Genomic DNA, 18,975 nt, shown 5'->3' on the forward strand with positions numbered 1-18,975 from the left:
AAAACTAGATTTGGAGTTGGGCAACTAGAGTTCACGTTCTAGAACTACTAAGCACTATCGGTATAATCTTAGTATATTATCCCTGCAGCTTTCTGGGACTCTTCTAGAAGCTATTCTATTCTAGAAATAAAAAGAAAGCATTAGATCATCTAATTTCTATGATCCTTCCTGGTTCTGACCTTCTAGGATTTAGACTGTGACTTTCAATAGCACCAATGTGACCTGATACCCATCTCTGTCCTAACTTTGGAAGATACCATCAGGAGAATGTACACAAAGGAGGAGTGGTACTATGAAGTCAGCAAGTGCTTTGTAATGAAATTTTGGAGAGGGAGGTACCTGTGATTTTAGAAAAGCTAAAAATAGCAATTTTCCAGAAAACCTGTAAAGAATATATTTGAGGGACTTTTGTTAGCTAGAGGGCTTACAGTTTCTACTAAGCTATTGACACTATATAATATGCTAAAATATTGGTGTAAATCATATTAGAAATGTTAGCAATAGCAATAAGAGAAGAAAAAGAAAGAGAAGGAATGAGAATTGCAAAGAGGTAATAAAATTGTCTGTTTGCAGACATTATGGTATAAGAGGAAAATCTTAGAGTTTCAACCAAAAAGTTGCTGAAACCATTCATTTTAGCAAAATAGCATGATATAAAGCAAACCCACATAAATTATCAATATTATATATATATATTAAAATAGATATATTACTAACAAGTCCTGCAAGAAAAAGATAGAAAGAGATACTCCAGTTAAAATAACCACAGATGGAATAATGTACCTAGGAACATATATGTCAAAATGGACCCAGAACTATATAAACATAATTATAAAACCCCTTTTACACAATGAAAGTAAGATCTACATAACTGGAGAAACATTAATTTTTCAAAGATGAGTAGAGTCAATAATAATTAAAATGACAATTCTACATAAATTTACCTACTTATACAATTTCATTCCAATTGAAAATACCAAAAGATCAAGAATTAATGAAAAAAATGTAAAGGAAGGAAATCTAGCAGTGCCAGATTTTTAATTATATTATAAAACAGTAATCATCAAAATTATCTAGTACTGGCTAAGAAATAGAATGGTAGATCAGTGGAACAGGACAGTTATACAACAGACAATAGTAAAAGATTATAGTAACTTTAGATTTGACAAAAGCATAACTCCAGGTTTGGGGATAAGAAATCAGTATTTGGTAAAAATTGTTTGAACAACTGGAAAGTAGAAACTAAGTATATACCAATATCTTACACCATTCACTAAGTTAAGATCAAAATGGATCCATGATCTAGGCGTAAAATGAGATATCATAAGTAAATTAGGAGAACAGGGAAAATATTTATCAGATTTATGAATAGGAAAGGCATATTTGAGAGTCAACAATAGATGGAGAGCATTGTGAGATGTAAAATGAATGATTTTGAGTACATTAAATTGAAAAGTTTTTGTTCAGATAAAACAAATGTTGCCAAGATTAGAAGGAAAGTAAAAATCAGGTTAAATGTTTATAGGCAGCCTTGTGGATAGAAGCCCCATACCCAATATATAGAGAGATTTTTGTCAAATTTGTAAGAATAAGCCATCTTTCAGTTGATAAGTAGGCAAAAGTTGAACAGACATTTTTAAGTTGAAGAAATCAAATATATATGTGTGTGTGTGTGTGTGTGTGTGTGTGTGTGTGTTTAAAATAACCTAAATCACTACTGATTAGAGAAATACATACCAAAAAATTCTGGATTATCATCTCATATTCAGCAGATTAGCTAAAATGACAAAAGAGCAAAATGACAGATGATGGAAAGGATGTAGAAAAATAAGGACATCAATACTCTGTTAGTGGAACTGTAAATTTATCCAAACCTTCTAGAGAGCAATTTTGTATTACGCACACAGTTATATAACTGTGTATTGTGGAAAGGAAAACTGAAAACCTCAAAATATTTCGGTATATCCTTAGACCCAACTGAGTCTGTTTGCTGAGTCTGTTTCCCAAGGAGATCAGAGAAAAAGGAAACATAGTATTGCATATCTCCTTTGTTGGCGTCAAAGAACTAGAAATTGAGGAGATGCCCATCTATTGGGGAACAGCTAAACAAATTTTGGTATCTGAGTGTGATGGGAAACAATGACTAATTTAAAATATAATTTACTCATTTAAAAATTAAAGGCTAATTTAAAAATAAAACCAGCTTTGAGAGAAGTACACAGGATAATGAACAGTGATATGAGTAGAACCAAAAAAGCATCATATACAGCTACAGATTTAATACTTGAAAAACAAATTGTGAGAATGAACTGAAAAATGGAAACATAAAAGACTATATGTGTGTGTGTGTGTGTTTGTATATATCTTCCAAATGATGCTGAGGGGAAGGACAGGTTGAAATGCTTGTAAATAAACTTAACTTAACAAAAGAAATGAAAGAAAAATGGTGTGTTTTCTGATATTTAGGCGAAATAGGCGGGGTTTTCCCTTGGGTCCACAAAAAAATTTCCTGGACCTTAAAGGAGCTGTGAGATCCCAGATCATATCCATATCATAACCATTAGCAATTTACAAAAATTAAAATTTACTTAATTTAATTTAATTTAAAGTTTAATAAATTAACTTCCAAATTTCTCTGCTAGCTCATAGATGATTTTTTTTTTTAAGCAACACATACTAGTGGAAAAATTACTCTATACTGAATCCAGAGACTTTACTTCCAGTTCTAGATCTGTCTCTAACTCAGTCTTGGATACTTAATAATCTCTGGTTTCTTCATCTATAACAGGAGGAGGATAATGCCTGTGAGACAGGTATAATTATTCATCCATGAGGGAATCCAAGGCCATATATTGCCTCTGTATATACTTATCTATGGGCCTGTTATATCTCCTTAGTTAAACTTAATTTCTTTAAGACCAAGGACTACCACATTTTAGTGAGACAGTGATTAGCATGTGGTAGGCCCTTAAAAGGTATTTGTTCATTGGTTGATCGATCATAAAATACAAAAGTACTAGAAAAAGTACTGTATATATGTAATCTGTTACATCAATTTTTTGTCTTTTCTATAACAGATGATTCTGGTCTATACTTAATAGTGTAAGGAGGGAAATGGGTTAAGTTTAAAAGGGTTGGGCTGGATTATTAAAGAGTATGGATTTATATTTATTCCAAAGAGATTTATTTATAATTTATTTGCAAAATGTAGAAAGAGCAAAATAAGAAAATCAGAGAGAGAATAAGGTATGTCTCTCCTGAGATTAGTTTTTTTTTTTTCAGAAAAATCCAGCAATAGCAACCTAAGTATATTACAAGAACTTTTTGTTATAAAAATCACCTAGCAATCAGGAACTATTGATCATTATATGCTGATGATAGGATCTGATATTTGTGGTCTAAGGAGTCATGGCTCAGCTTATCCAATCAGAGTCATCTGTAGTCATATGAAAAAAAAAAGGTCAAAATCATTCTTCATTAGAGAAATGCAAATTAAAACAACTTTGAGATACCACCTCACAACCATCATGATGACTAATATGACAGAAAAGGAAAATGATAAATTTTGGAGGGGGTGAAGGAAAATTGGAACACTAATATACTGTTGGAGTTGTGATCTAATCCAACCATTTTAGAAAGTGATTTAGAAATATACTCAAAGAACTCTAAAACTTCATACCCTTTGATCCATCAATACTATTACAAAGTCTGTATCCTAAAGAGATAAAAAAAAGGGGGAAAGATCTATCTCTATAAAAGTATTTATTGTAGCTCTTTTTGTGATAGCAAAGAATTGGAATTTGAAATATCCATCAATTGGGCAATAGTTGAATAAGTTTTCCTTCCTTCCTTCTCCCTTCTTTCTCCTCCATCCCTTCTTCCTCCTCCACTTCCACCCCTTCCTCCTCCTCTTGTTTCTCCTCCTCCTTCTTCTTTTCCTCCTCCTCCTCCTCCTCCTCCTCCTCTTCTTCTTTTTCTTCTCCTTCTCCTCCTCCTCCTCCTCCTCCTTCTTCTTCTTCTTCAATTCCACAAAATGATCAATATGGAAAAATGTTTTACATGATTGTACATATAAAATCTATATCAGATTGCTTACTTTCTCAAGGTTGGGGGAGGACAGGAAGGGAGAAAAGGAAGAATGGTCAGAAGAAAGGAAAGAATTTAGAACCCAAATATTTTAAAATGCTAAAATTATTTTATAGGTAATAGAGGAAAATATTATTTAAAATGAAATAAAATTTAGGGCAAATAGTGGCAAAATAGAAAACACACTTAGATCAAGATTACCAGGAAGAGGTAGTTTGCTACTCATTTTCTGAATGAAATTGAGAAATATAGCACATTTATAAAACAGACTGCCGTCTATTTTGGAGTTAATCTCAAAAATTAAATACTGGAGCAGCCTAGGTAACTAGTGAATAAAGTATATATATATATATATATATATATATATATATATATATATATATATATATATATATATATATATATATATATATATACATACAGAGAGAGAGAGTAAAAGCAGGTTGCAAATGGGGTTTGAAAAACGGGACTGTGACAGAAGTATGATTGACAGCTATGACCATTGGGCAGAGGATGTGGGGACTTAGGAAAGATCTGAAGAGAACTTGGGGCTTTTGGAGGAAAGATCTAAAGGAGGAAGGAAGCAATTCCTTGCTGGGTGATGGCACCAAGAGCCATAAGGATTCAGCTACTCACTGCTCATTTATATCCTCAACCCAAATCAGATACATCAACCAAATACTCCATGGACCATCACTGAAGAGTGATATCCTCTTCAGACCCGGAGGGTCAAGGACTCTCTGCTCCAGAGTTTGGCTCTCCCCATTACCCAGTGCACCTTGCCTGGATCAGTCCCTAGTCCTAATAGATACATTGATTATTATTAAGAAGATTATTGGGATTTGGGACAGTGAAACCTAGGTTTTTGCTTTGCAGCTGCTTGGGCCAAGGACCATTGAGGTTCAGGCTAGGACCTCCCCTTAGTCCCTGTTTCCTATCTCCCAATATACCTCAGAATATTTGAACATTAAATCAACAATAATCCGCCATCAGATATACAGTGCAATTCATTGATAGGAGCCAAGAAGGAGATTATCATCTGCGGGGCACTACTAAACTCCTCTCCTGCCAAGTAGAAGTCTCAAGGAGTCTTGTACTAATAACTTCATCATGCCAGGGAAACTTGGGATGCCATTCAACCACCTGAGTGATCATCCTTCATCTTCCCATCTACCCCTCACCATTAGGAAGTCTCAATGAAAAATCATGCCCAACAAGTACTGGATTCAGGGAGCGATAACACAACATAAAACAAAAAAATGACAACAAGAACAAAAAATCATGGAGGTTATGAAAAAGAAAGGCGAATATTAAAAAACCATCTCCATTCTTGGAAACTATTTGGAAAAGAGACTGCAATCTATTTTGGAGTTACCAACTGTGATCTCCTTTAATGATTGAGAACACTTTATTACAAAATTAAAGAAAAAATTTCAGAAGTTAATGACTGTGGCTTAGGGCTCTCTGAAAAGATGTATTGCCCTTTCCCCATTAAACTGACATATTTGTAAAGACTTCTCCACTCAGAATTTTCATTTCAAGATATTTCCTTCCAAATGGACTTATTTGACTTTTACCAAGTTTCCTTCTATATACTCTGGTGTAAAGACTAATGAGCAGTGAACTAACCACAAGTCAGTCAGCAGGAGAGAGAAGTCAGACACTGCTAGCCCATCAAATGTATGTTCATTCTGAATAACCAAGCACAGAGCTTAACGTTTCCAGTTGCCACAATTAACCAGACATTGCTGAGTAGCTAATGAAAAAAATCAGCCCCAAGTACTCATTATGAAGTTCAATTATTCAAATTACCCATCATAATATTTGAATATAGATCCCACCTTACCCTAAACCCATAACTACCTTCATTCCAAATATATTTCTGTTTTATGCAGCTCTTGAAAGAGAGACCTTTTAAGTTAGCAATCTGAAATTTCCATCTGATTCCAGGTCAACATTGCAACAACCATATTTAGTAATTTACTTATAGTTATTGCTGTTTTCTGATCCCCTGCTCGGTAGTGTAAAAGGAGGCTCCCTTAATAAGGAGATCATGAAGCATTGTATTATAGAACTACTCCTCCTTTATAGATATTTAGTTTAGCAGAAGTTTGGGGGAGCCATGCTACTTGTTACTGCCTGTTCCATATTACTAAGACTGAGTAACTAATAAAACACTGCTCCTGGTCCATATCCAGGAGAGAAGCATTTCAGAGTCTGCTTCAGAATACACAAAAACCAGTTTAAGAGTATATTTTATTGATATGATGTATGAATTGAAATCCTAGGCACCTGTTTAAGAAACTTGCCTTTGATCCACTTATTTTGATGACTGAAAATTGTGCCAGATTTGAGATACCTGTATGGAAAGGCTGTTATGTAACTACTGTTAGATCTTCTTATGAAGAATGCATATCTAAGCTCTAGTTTATACACAAATTTCAAAAAATATGACAAAATTCAAGAGTATAAAAATAACAGCTTGTCCCAATGTGTTTATGACAACAGCATTTGACCAGAAATACTAGTATGATTTCTTGGTGAAACAAATCAAAGAATAGTTGTTATTGACTGTTGGTTAGAATCTTTTAAAAATTCGAACAGTAAAAATTTCTTGAATTTTCATTTTATGAAATATCAACAAAACACACCCACAGAAACACAAATTTCAGTGAAAGGAGATTAAAAGAATTTTTAAAAAGTAGTAATGAATCCAATTGTGTGAGTGTGTTTTGTTGATACTTCTGAAAGTAAAAATTCAAATCCTTCAATCCTCAGGCAACTTTCCCAAACTATAGATGATAGATGAGTTGTGATCTACATGTGTGAAGGAACTTCTCAGTCCTTGACATATTATAGCCTGTCTTTTCTATATGCAGTAATAAAAAGATTAAGGCTGTCTAGATTTTAATAACTGGTTTAAATATCAATTCAAGTCCTATAGAGGGAACTGGAGGTAGAACAATGGAAAGAATGATAGACCTCAATTAAAGAGACTTGTATCCATTTTACAACTCTGAGCTATGTGATTTTGGACAAGTACATCTCCTTCGTCCTTAACATTTAAGTCCTGACTGTGTTGAAGACAAGACATAATGACAAGACAAAAAACAATCCTTTTAGAGGCTTACATTTTACCTTTTCTACATCGTTTCATTTTCTGCATCAACTAAGTGAAAGTGGTGAAGAATAGAGGATAACGATGGGTCTTGCCATTATTCTAAAATGAAATTAGTCAGAGACCACCATGAAGAAGTGATATCTTGAATAGGCAGTTAGGGCTTCATATAAAACTATAGAACCTTCTTTCTACCTTAGTTTATAGTCCTTCAAAGAAAATAAGCCACAAGACATCTTGGAAGTGGTATATAACAGAAATATCCCTGAATTTGGAGCCAGGGGCACTGGGTTCATATCCCATACCAACTCTTTCACTGACTGTGTGACTTTGGATAAGTCACTTAGCTGCTAATTTATTGTGCTATTATTTTGTCTAGCTGTAAAGACTGATGAATATTATAATTGACTACAGAAGAACATTTTGCTTAGTTACCTTTAAAAATAATAGATTCTCTTCTATTGAAGAGAATTGACTATAACTTTACCTGAGGGCAGAGAAATAGACTTGGAGACCTTTTTTACATCCTCTCCAACCCTCTATTACTGTGATAAGGAACAAAGAATCCAAATAGCATGATTTCAACATCTTGTTCCTTAGGATAGAATTCCAACTACTCCACAAGGTTACTTTAAGTAATAACCAAAGGAAAATGTTTATTAAGCACTTTCATTTTTTGCAATATGCTGTATAGGGCCAATATTTCACCTTTTCACAGAACTATGCTCTTTAATGATAACAAAAATTTCCCAAATTCTATAACCTATTTTTTAACCTACCGAAATGAACTCCATTAGTCTCCATCCTTTCACAGAGCAGGAAAATATCTAGGTAAACAGAGAAAGCTGCCTTCTGATATTTGCATTTTGTCCCTGTTGGAAATAGGGGTTCACCACTAATATTTTAAAGACTATGCAGAGGGGCAGATGCCAAGAGGAGATTAGTGAAACTGTCACCAGAGAACAAATTCTGTTTCCCTGACAAGATAGAAACCACTTTCAAGCTGTTTAAGTTGTGATCATTTCCAACTGTTGCCAATTCTTTGAAAATTAATTGTAGATCTGAAATGGCTGTTTTTAAATAATTCATTAAAAAATAAATCCAGAGGAAAGTAGCAAAGGTAGTGAGAAACCCAGCAAAGTACAAAGAAAAGGGTCAAGCCTGTTCTAGTTATCCGACTGCTTTTCTTACTCCTGGAGTATTTAATTAGGTCTGTCTGACTGTTTGGCCCTGGGTTGATTTTGTTCTTTCAAGAAAGCTGTTGACCTAATACTATATTAAAACACACCAAGCAGCAGTTTCTCTGTGGTTCATGAAAACATTTGTAAATGCCATTATTTTGGAAATAAAATTTAAAAAAAATCTAAAACCAACCGCATACTGACTAGCGAAACTCATACATTTATAATTGTTTTTTATAATGTTACTGAATAGCCTTTTAGCTCTACCAATTACAGAGACCAGTTAGACAGCATCGTTTAATGTAGGCAACTAAATGCCCTGAAGATCCTTAACTATAAAAACAAGAGCTTCTGCAAGTTTTTGGAGATTCTCCCAACCAGACAATTAATTGAACTAATTCAACAGTGTCTTTGTAAAGTTTATAGCTCCTGGAATTATTGCCATGCTTACAGAAGCATTTTAAATGTTACATCCTCAAAACTTCAAGATAAATTAGTTTACTGGAGGAGGAGGAGAAGACTACTTGGTTGAAAATTGCTTTCTGTGTGTATGTTTGCATAAGAAAGAAAGAAAGAAGATAGAGGAGAGGAAGAAAGGAGGGAGAGAGAGAGAGAGAGAGAGAGAGAGAGAGAGAGAGAGAGAGAGAGAGAGAGAGAGAGAGAGAGAGAGAGAGAGAGAACATTTGCTGATCTCTCATTTTCAGGAATAAGCTATTTCTGGGAAACTAATTAGTAACTTATACCCTGGAGAAAATGCTGCTGTTTGTTCGGCCTTTTTTCCTCCTTAAACTCAAAGATGTTCTTCTTTCCTTTACATAGCTCACAATTTATGGTTGTATTCGGGACCTGAGAAACAAATCGACTCAATAGTCCTGTAATGAGAAGACCTACATTTTTACATAGCTTTATTAGACTTGTTAAATACTCCAAGAGTTTAGAATCAAAAGCTGTTCCAACATAGAACCCTTCAATTATTCAGGATGCCCATCTTTTTTTCAAGCCTAGCTCCCTCCCACCCCCTTACTGAACCAAATATGTTTCAGTTTTATACTGTTATTGAAAGAGAAGCCTTCAAAGATGACATTCTAAAATATCCATCTGGCTCCTTAAATGCTATGATGTCTCTCTTGTTTTCCCAAGTCTCCGATGAGAAGATATTTGTCACTTAATTGCTGCTGAGGATCACAGATGATGGTTTATAGGTTTAGGCAAATTGCAGGCAGCACTTTGTTAACAAACGGAAGAGCACAATGGTACTTCATAATTATCCTATGGAGCTCAATTGGCCCTTAACGGCACCTGCACGTACAGCATCAGGGAGCCTTGTTTCAACACAAAAGCTCCTTCTTGTTAATTAACCTGTGTGCACTTGTTACAAATGAAACCTATTTGTTTCCATTTAATATATCTGCAGCTAGTTTAAATATTCATTTATTATTATGCTTGTTAAGTGAGGAGAGAAGAAGAGTTTGGACGACTTCCATTAATATGCATTGAGCTGAAGGAGGGGGGTGACTAATAGACTGGTATCAAATGGGCTGCTCTGCGCTCAATGGGCCCCCAGACCTGTTTAAGAAGAAGGAATATCTCTAACTCACCAGAATCAGATAGGAGGCGGGCGAGAGGCAAATTGTCAAAGACAGTGACTTTCTTTAATCAAAGGGAGAGTTTCCTGAGTGACAGTTATAGCCTGTTACCTTTCTCAATGCCATCATGTGATCTTTTCTTCCTAAATGACTCTATGCTCATGTGATTAGCCAATTTGAGTCAGACTTTAAGGTCTATTGGTTTTTCAATGGCAAATTGTTTAATTGAAAAATAGCTGATGTCTCTAGATCCCTCAGAAAACAAACAAAAATGCAAAGTAAGATAGCTATGTGTCAGGGTCCTGTTTGTTGAAAAGGAGCATACTCTTTTTTAGTCTATTCTAGGGGAAGGTCCAAAGCACAATAGTCTCTCCTTTTGAAGGATGCAGCAAGATAACCAACCATTCAAATCAAGTATATTCTTGAAACTTGGGGAGGAAAAATTTATTCCAGTAATTGATTTTGCTTATTTACTATTTTTCTCTTTTTAAAACATTTTGAAATTCATTTGTTAGAATAGACCTATTGGGGGAGGGGAGCTTTTTCAACCTGAAGATTTTACTTCTGACTGCTGAGGATGGTTCAAAAATGTGTAATTTTGACTATCTAGACACCAATAGGGAAAGACACTTCTCTTTGATTTAGACTTTGAGAGGGGCTATGGCTAAAAAACTGTTCATCTGGTGACTAGCCTCTCATTCAGCCAGGCTGATACTGAGACTTCCAAAAAATACATTTTGTTGGTAAGAGGTTAATGTAGTTAAAACTATTACTTAAGAAAATGCAGGCACTCCAATTTTTAAAACAGCTTCACATGATCTCTTTGGAATAATTTCTTCTCCTTTTCTTCACTTCAAAATGCTGTTTATTTGTCTAAAATTCAGTTCTCTACACTGCATACTGAAAAGAGTTCAAAATACACTCAGCTATTGATGGAGGCAACACTCCCACAGCCATTAATCAATTACTTTGATTCTTTTGTTTTAAAATTAGTCCAATAATGCATTTTAGAATAGGTCAATATCACCTGCTAGATAGAGTAATATGGGTAATTTGTTTCTATTCATCATGTTTATGTAGTTAAGACTTGTATTCTTAGTCTCAAACTGCCCCTGGGAATGAATGGAGTGCAAAATTGAGAAAGAAATTTATAAAATTACCAAATGGAGATAGTGTTTTGGAAAGAGGAAATGTGTTTCTGCACCCAGACTTTTCTTACACAGATTTACTATCTTGGAGATATTATTCATTTGCCAATTCTGGAAAAGAAAGTTCAATATTTATCTTTTTCTAACCCATGGTTCGGCTATGACAAGAGCTTCCAACTTTCTCATAGCAGAAGGAAACATGTTTCTACTTCCTGGAGAAGAAAAAACGTGGCAACTAGTAAATTACCACTAATATCTTTTGAATTCCTTAGCTTAGCTCATAATTCATCATCATCATTAAATATTTAATGCATACCCTTTATATTCAAGGCATTAAGGGCATTGTGTTTCCGACAACTGACATAGGAATAGCAATGCAAGACGTGTGATCTACAAACTGCCCCAGAATGGAAGTGGTCATTGCAAACCAATGATGGTTTCAGAATGGGTAAGACTGGTAGCGCCATCCCCCAAACTAATGCTGATTATGATTTGTATTTTTAAATCCTTTACAATTGGCAGAGTATTTTCTTCATACTGTGAGTTCTGCGGTATGATTATCCCCTTTTTTCAAATGAGAAAATTGAGGTTTAGAGAACTGAAATCATTTCCCTATAATCAAACAGCTATTAAGCATTAGAGTTAAGATTTGAACTCCTACCCTCATGTCTCCAAATCTAGTATTCTTTCTACTATAATATTCTTTCTACTATACTCACTCCTTTGTCATTAAATTCTGATCTTAAGGGGTTATAAGTTCCTTAGGAAAATGTTTAATTCCCTGAAAGAAAAAAATGAAAGGAAGTATATTATTCTTAAATCCTAAAGCATGTTATTCTTTATACAGATGATCCTCACATTCTTTACCTTTTTGACTATGGACCACATTTTGTTCCATCGGCAGATGTGCTATTTAGTGAAGAGCCTGATAAATGTAAGGAAGGATGCTCATATATTTCCATCCTATTGCTAAACATGACATGCATTATCTCTGCCTTATTGAGGCTTGAAATCAGTCCTGATTTTTGTTCCACACTTACAAAGCAGGACACAATTCCTGGATTGTGAACATGTAATTAAGTTCTAAAGTAGCTGCTGACAGCCTCCTCTTCACTCCATTAAACTAATTAGGTTTTCATAAGTTCCTACAGATAGAATGGCCACCTTGGCAGGTTCATTCCAGGGCTAGATGCTAGGAAATTCATTAGCAGATGCCCCACTTCAAAGTAATGAGATAAGGTTTTCCTTAAATCTCTGATAGGTCTACTGTGGCCAAAGAATATTACATGCAGTAGGGATAGGGACCTGTAATTTCAGTGATATAGGGAACTCTGATGTGAGGGAACTCCTGGCACTAAGGCAAATCAGCACCTTCTCTGCCCCTAATATATGACGCATTATATATATGTGTGTGTGTGTGTGTGTGTGTGTGTGTGTGTGTGTGTGTGCATGAGTGTGTAGATATATAAGATATATTATAACATATCTTAGAGAGTCATCTAGAGCCCTGCCAAGTTAACTGTCTTTCTAATAGGTGTCAGAGGTGAAACTAGAGCCCAGTTTTTTAATGGAAGGTCAGTTCCCTATCGATCAAGATGTGTAATAATCAATGAAAAACTTGGAGTTATTATTATGGCATAAACATGGCACTAGGGGCTGGATATACAAAAAGGTCTAAAATATGGTCCCTTCCTGGAGGACATTACATAGGTGGTGAGATAGAACAGAAATGTATGAGGAGTGATAACAGCTCAAAGTAGCATCTAAGTGACGTGGATTTTTAATAGTCTTTTTACTATTGAGATGACTATAGGATTCAAAGAGAGGCATGAGAGTTGGAATGGTAAGGAATGCTTCATGAAGATGGCATTTTAGGTTGACCTATGAAGAATTTTCTCTAGGGGGCATATGGGAGGCTCAGTGGATTGAGAGCCAGACCTAGATATGAGAGGTCCTAGGTTCAAATCTGTCCTCAGACATATCCCAGCTGTGTGACCCTGGGCAAGTCACTTAACCCCCATGCCTAGATGACTCTTCTTCTTTGGAACCAATCAATATGCAGTATTGATTCTAAGATGGAAGGTAAGGGTTTAAAAAAAAGAATTTTCTCTAATCACAGATGTGAAAGGGCATTCTACTCCAGGGAAAGGAATAAGAAAGGAGCCAAAGGGCATATTGTGCATGGCATGCTCACAGATTTCCTGAATGGTTAGACTATCACTCCTATAGCCATATTTCCTAAATTCCTACTTCATTGGAATATTTGGCATAAAATAACAAAAATATAATGAGTCCTGTTAGTAGATAGAATTTTTCACCAGACTGATACATCATTTCCCTTCTTACCTATAATTTTAATAGTACCAGTGATGTCCAATCATCAAGATAGAAAAAATCCATTTGTATAACATATTTCTGGTAGCCCTTTTGTGGTAACAAGGAATTAGAAATGAAGGGAGTGCCCATGCACATGGGAATGACTGAGAAAATTATGAGATATGAATGTAAAGTAATACTTTTGTACTGTAAGAAAGGATGAAAGGGACAGCTTCAGAGAAACAGATTTTTATGAACTAATGCAGATTCCAGCAAAAAGCTAATATAATAACAGCATTATTAAAAAAGAACAAAATTGGAACACTTAGGAACTCTGATCAGAGAAATAGCCAACCCTGATGCCAGATTACTAGAGATAAGGAATGTCACCTACCCGCTACAGGAGTGATCAACTCAAGATGCAGAAAAGGATATGCTTTTTTTTATATGGCTAATGCAGGCATTTCTTTTCCTATATATATTTGTGAGAAAGTCTTGCTCTTTTTTTCCTTAGAAGGGTTAAAGAGAGAGAAAATAAATGCTTATTAATTTAAAAGTTAAATATAATTTTAAAAATAAAGACAGTCATCTGAGGATGGCAGTGGAAAGTCCCAGAAATGAATCCCATAAAAAAACAGAAGTTGACTTCTGTGAGAAGCAAATCATTTCTAGGCCCAGAAATTTGGAGTTTTCTCGTTGACACATGTTTGCCTTACTCCTTTTGTTCTAAAATAGGGAACCTATTTTACTCCAGGGAAGAAGTAAGACCCATTCTTCTGCCTTAGAACCTATATTTAGGATTCTAAGACAGAAGGTAAAGATTTATAAAGGAGGGGATGAGGATAAAGATGGGAGTTCTTGGATTCAAATCTGTTCTCAGACACTTCTTAATTGTGTGACCCTGAGAAAGTCATTTCATTCCCTTTGCCTAACTCTTACCACTCAGCCTTGGAATCAATCCACAGCAGTGATTCTAAAACAGATCAAAAGGGTTTTAAAAATGAAAATAAAAATGAAGGCCAGGGGCAGATAGATGACTCAGTGGATAAAGATCCAGATCTAGAGTCAGGAGTTGGGAATGTGGGTTCAAATCTGACCTGAGACACTTCCTACCTGTGTGACCCTGGACAAGTCACTTAACCCTGATTGCCTAGTCCTTACTACTTTTCTGCCTTAAAACTGATGCTTAGTATGAAATTTGGGAAAAAAGATAAGGACTCTTTTTAAAGTAAGTCTCCTATTTAGAGGAAATGTTTATGTAACTTCCATTCTTTACCTTCTCAAGAATTCTTTTTCTGAAAGCTAACAAGGTTCAATAGTGAGTGTAACTACAAGGTTAAAAGCCACAACTTCTCAAAGTCATCTCAGGGATAATGAGGGAACTAAGTACTAACCAATTCCAGAAACTCCAACCTGTAAGGTTGAGTGCCATTTTAAGGAAGGAAGAATTATACTTCATGAACAATTCTCCTTAATTCAATTCAATGGACCTTAAGTGCCTGTTGTGAGCAAGTAATGCATTAGTAGATTTCTACTTTATCTTTTTAATTATTTCTTAATATTATTAATAATGATGTTAACCAGTATAGTTCATATTAATTATTAATAATTTAGTTTGTTTCTAGCTCTATTATTTACATGACATAAGCTTCCCCAACATGAAGGTCCTGGGAAGCCAATGTTCTTATGATAAAAAGCATAGAAATCATACCCCTGGAATCATGGTAACAGTTTTAGTCTGCCATTTGTTAACTGATCCCAAAGTGAAGGAAGTAGCCTGTCTTTTCTATATCCCAAAAGAGATATTTTAATGGCATGTGCTATAGATTTAAGTTTTCATTTGATCCCAAGTCCCCGAAGCCAACTGCAAGGGAAATGGAAGTGATGTCCTGTTTTTTGGATCTACTGAATTTGATGACATTGAGGCTAATGTGGGGGCAGCTTTAGAAGGCGATAACAAAAGGGATGATAATGAATAGGGAGAAGAGGATATATGACTGACAGAGGATCCCTTTGATGGCAGTTAGCTAGAGAGAAAATTTAGTGTATTGGAAAGAACTTTTCATTTGGAGTCAGAGGACTAAGTTCAAATTTTCCCTCTGTTACTTACTATCTTGATGATTTCATGTCTTTTCATTTGGCCTTGTTGAGGAAAATGGCTCTTTCTTTTGCAGAAATTGGAAAAAAGGAGGAAAAAAATGGGGCATGCTATTAGGAAGTTTTGAGATGTGGATAGAAGAGAAAAGAGAGCATTCATTAATCTATTATACTAAGAATGGACCCATATTCTGTCACCCAATGGGTTAGCTACTCCTCCCCTCTAATGCTGTATCATCTGTAAATTTTATAAGAAGATGCCTTCAAGTCCTATATAAAAATGTTAACCAAAGTCCAAGATGCTGAAGAAGTACACTAGAGATCTCCTTTCAAGTTAACTATTAATAACTTTTAATAACATTCTCAACTAGTCTCAACTAATTCTAAATACAACGACCACTGTTTAAAACGGATTTCTGGTCCGTAATAATAACGATAGACAGTATGGCACAAAGGATAAAGAGACGGCTTTAGATCCATGAAGATTTGAGTTAAAATCCTGCTTCAGCCTCTTTCTTAGTTGAACGAGTCAAGTCATTTTTTCCTTTTTATAGTCACAGTTTTCTCATTTACAAAATGAGAACAATGGTACCTGTTTCTCAAAGTAGTTATAAGGATCAAATGCAGTAACATTTAAATGCTTTGCAAACCATAACACATTATATAACTGTTAGCTATTATTATTTTTCAAAGACCTTAATGAAATCTAGCTAAGTTCTATCTTTAGCAATCCCTAAAGGCTCCCTATCATAACAACATTACTCTATGACTATTTTGCCTCACCAGAAATTAGGACTCTACTCTTGGCTCCTCCAGGCTCTAATTGGTGACCATGTTATAACCTTTTCTAATAGGGCACCAGGCCACTTCCTAGAATCTATCCTACCTTGCCCACCTCTCCATTTCCAACATCTCTTTATGTTTTTCCAAACCCCATTAGAATATATGCTCCTTGGAGTTAGCTAGGTCTGGAGAAAGGAGGTCCTGGGTTGTGTGACTCTAGATAAGTCACTTAACCCCCAGTGCCTAGTTCCACCTTAAAACCAATATACAATACTGATTCTAAGATGGAAAGTAAGGGTTTTTTAGAAAAGAATATAAGCTTGAGTGCAGAGACTATTTTGTTGGCTTTTATGGATCCTCAGCACCTAGCTCAGAGTCTGAAATATATTAAACACTTAATAAATGTTCGTTCTCTTTTTCTGTCACTCCTCTCTCTGCCTATCTTTTCTCTTTTTTCCATGTCACTGCTATTTCTCTTCCCCCTCTTTCTTCTCTTTGTCTCTCTCACTTTTCTCTGTCTCTTCTCTTTTTCTGTCTCTATATATTTCTCTCTTTCTCTCTCTTGGTCTCTCTCTCTTGGTCTCTCTCTCTCTCTCTCTCTCTTGGTCTCTCTCTCTCTCTTGCTCTCTCTCTCTCTCTCTTGCTCTCTCTCTCTCTCTCTCTCTTGCTCTCTCTCTCTCTCTCTTGCTCTCTCTCTCTCTTGCTCTCTCTCTCTCTCTCTCTCTCTCTCTCTCTCTCTCTCTCTCTCTCTCTCTCTCTCTCTCTCTCTCTCTCTCTCTCTCTCTCTCTCTCTCTCTCTGTCTCTCTGTCTCTCTCTCTCTCTCTCTCCCTCCCTCCCTCCCCCCCCCTTCCTCTTTCTCTCTCTGATGTAACAAGTTAATAATTCTGTCAAAAAAGAAAGGAAAGACGCCTATACTTCATGGAGCTATGTTGATGTTTATGATTACCACTGCGTTTTATAGCTCCTCATTTGCCTACCCTTTAATAAAAACTTTTCAAATTTATATCATTCCAAAACAGCTCACTGACCTAAAGTTTATAGACTCAGTTTTCTTTCCTGTTTTGAACATTTGAACATAAGGCAAACATTGATACTTCTCCAGAAAGATGGCCAGTTTTTTAAACATGTCTCTAACTAATAATGTTTGTTTTTAAATGCAAGTAAAATTTGTTTAAATTTTTGAAAACCATTAGTTTTTTTCCCTCATATATTTTGTTTCACCAACCCTCCCAATTGAGGGCAAGTAATCTTTTCCCTCTAGTTGCAAAAGACCTTGATTTCTTCATAAAAGAAGAAACTGGTAAATCATCTTGAAAAATTTCATCTTCTAGAATTCCAATTTCCAGAACTTTTATTAAGTAGAAATTCTTCCCTTCTCTTCATTTGAGTATAAAACCTTCTTATGCATTTTTACTTAGTTATGGCATTAAATCAGGGTAGGTTTCATTTTTCAAATTAAAGGGATAATAACTAATAAAAGCTTTAAAAAGTATTTTTTTTAAAATTAACAATGAGAAAAGGTAGATGAAGACTACTCAGATAACATCAAGGAAATTGGTATTACATGAATTTCATCCACTGAACAAGGCACTAAATATCCAATATTCTTCTGAAGTAAGTCCTTAATAGAAGAAATGGGGGTAGAATTTTTTTCTACCCTTTATTTAATAATTTAGGAAATTAAATATAAAACACTATGTTAATATGCTATAAAAGAGTAAATCAGCATACATGAAAGACGGAATTTTGTAGGAATGTGAATTTGAAGGCTTCTTTTATGCATATATGACTTTGGGATTATATGTTCTCTGAGGTACACATTTAGAAACCTAATTAGTAATCCAAAAATAATTATCATTTTAGATAGTAAGTTTTAAGTTCTCTTCCACAAATTACCACTACAAATGTGCTTGCCTTCATTAAGGGCTTAAAATAGTGTCATTTTCCATACTGAATACTTAGTGGCTAAGATTATTTTCCATACTGGAATTTATAAATTTGTCTCTTGTTTTCCTAACAAAATGGCCAATTTCTGAGTTTCCCATATTTCCCCCCCTGCAAAGGAGAAGAATGAAGAAGAAATAGTCATTAGTACTGTGGGCAATGTATGTGCATTTTATACATCCGGTACCCTGATTATGCTAATATCTGTTTGGATAGTTTGCCATCCCAAGGATCACTAGCATTGTCCCTATTTTGGACCATTAGTCCCAAAGGATTCTTTTTTTAACCCTTCGGGCATTTGAATCTTGATTTAAAGGCTTTTTTCCATCTCTCCGGTTTAGCCTTGTGGTTGACGAAACTTGAGGGCGCACTTTGCAGGCAAAGGTTCATTTTCCTCAATTTGTTAAGTGGCTAATTATAAAGGTTCACAAAAGAAATGACACAAGGGGAGGAAGGAGAGGAGCCCTGCTTCTCTCAGGAGCCCCATGAGGCCTGTACAAGTGTCGTTTGTAAAAGCCAAGCACAAATTAAACAATGGCTATAATAAGCTTCTAGGAGCTGGTGGATAATGAAAGGGAAATTCCGATGTAGATGCAAAGCAGGCACTAAATGGGTTGTTTTTATGTTTGACAACAAGGTCCTTATGTAACTCTTCATGAATTCAGCATCTGCTGCTACAGGAGCACCCTTAGACTGGAGTAGGCCATAACAAGCA

Source organism: Monodelphis domestica, chromosome 8 (assembly GCF_027887165.1).
Source record: "Monodelphis domestica isolate mMonDom1 chromosome 8, mMonDom1.pri, whole genome shotgun sequence".
Lineage (NCBI taxonomy): Eukaryota > Metazoa > Chordata > Mammalia > Didelphimorphia > Didelphidae > Monodelphis > Monodelphis domestica.